The sequence below is a fragment of the Littorina saxatilis genome, linkage group LG4, assembly GCF_037325665.1.
Source record: "Littorina saxatilis isolate snail1 linkage group LG4, US_GU_Lsax_2.0, whole genome shotgun sequence".
In the NCBI taxonomy this organism is placed as follows: domain Eukaryota; kingdom Metazoa; phylum Mollusca; class Gastropoda; order Littorinimorpha; family Littorinidae; genus Littorina; species Littorina saxatilis.
In genome coordinates, this window is record NC_090248.1 from 66,680,252 (window position 1) to 66,681,755 (window position 1,504).

Genomic DNA, 1,504 nt, shown 5'->3' on the forward strand with positions numbered 1-1,504 from the left:
ACACACACACACACACACACACACACACACACATACACCACGACCCTCGTCTCGATTCCCCCTCTATGTTAAAACATTTAGTCAAAACTTGCTAGCCGAAAACCGTAAACCGAGACGGGTCGGTCTCGGCGAAGCATGAGAATATAGGACCTAATTTGGATAAACTGATTTCTAAACAACGAAGTGACTGTGGTAAGATGAACAAAGTTAAAAAAAACAAAGGATTACTGTACTCACCGATACAAAGACGACACAAGACGATATCGAATTTTCGCTTCTGGAAGCTTCATCAGGAAAAACAAGAACACAAAAGACAACAAAAACACGGAACGAACAAGGTTTGAAAGAAAATGGAGGGGAAACACGCAAAAAGGGGAAGGAACTCTAGGAACGGAAATGTTTTTTTTATTTTTAACTCTGAACACATTTTCCGGGTACACATAACAGGCTATGTATTATTGCCGGGATTCACAAAATGATAAAGAATACAATGCAATGAGTCTTAAATCTGTTATTGCTATTTCGTTTTTGACCAGATTTTTAATGAATAAATTCACTTCCAAGTTGAAATGCAATAGCATGGGCATAGTCAGGACCGGATCAAAGACTGTTTGACCAAAGGTCAACTTATTTGATTTAAAAAAAATGCGGTCACCACTGACAAGGCGGCCTTTACAAGCAACAACAACAACAACAACAACAGCACAAAGCCGGATATGACGTCACCAAATACATATTTGTTTAAACTACAATAAAAACGTATACCGGCGTCGTATGTGCGGATAATATCTGGATGAAATCGGGCATATGGAAAGTTTTATCAAAATCTTTCGGGTAGTTTTCCGGTAACACACACACACACACTCACACACACTCATACACACATACACCCATAGGCCTATACACACACTGTGACACACACACACACACACACACACACGCACACACATACACACAGTGACACACATAAAGAAATAGAAAGGTCGGGACAGAGAGAGCAGCTGTTGCTACAATCGGGTATCGCTGAGCGATCGCAGATCCGTTGGCAGCACATTAGGGTGACGTCCCTTGTTGCGAAGGCAGATGGCCTCGTTTTCAGGTTGTATATGGTGGAAACTGCTTCCGCTAACATCCATCAAACATCAAGTAAGTTTGACAGGAATCTAAAGACAAAAGAAGAGTCAACTCATAAATGTTAGAACACATCCTTTTGGATACAAGTCTTTTTATTTGATTGGGCTATTGTCTGATGTTTACCTTTCGATCTTTGTCATTGAGACGACAGAAAACCAAGTTGATGTGTATGATTAACGTGAGGTCTTGTTTTTGTCCACATTTCTTGGACTCAAGTCTTCGTCACCATTATTTTGTCAATTGCACTGTGTAAGCTTTGAACGGGGCTTTAAGTAAATACTGCTGTTTATTGTCAAAATATGATTGTTTAACTGATATTTTCATTTTCTCACAGAACACAACAACATAAAACACTGTCCCATTTGCGTTC

The 1,504-nt window shown here is 39.7% G+C and overlaps 1 protein-coding gene across 2 annotated transcripts in view; it reads left to right on the forward strand.

Moving 5' to 3' along the window:
• The first annotated feature begins 1,052 nt into the window (after positions 1-1,052).
• Positions 1,053-1,504, forward strand: part of LOC138965428 (cilia- and flagella-associated protein 100-like) — an 18,773-nt gene continuing 18,321 nt past the window's right edge. Inside the window, exons 1-2 of one of the 2 annotated variants that reach the window (XM_070337586.1) lie at positions 1,053-1,146; positions 1,469-1,504. The exon at positions 1,469-1,504 is cut by the window's right edge and continues 90 nt beyond it. The gene's annotated coding sequence lies outside the window, so the exon portion shown is untranslated. The remainder of the gene's footprint in view (positions 1,147-1,468) is intronic. The other variant, XM_070337587.1, reaches the window with a different exon arrangement.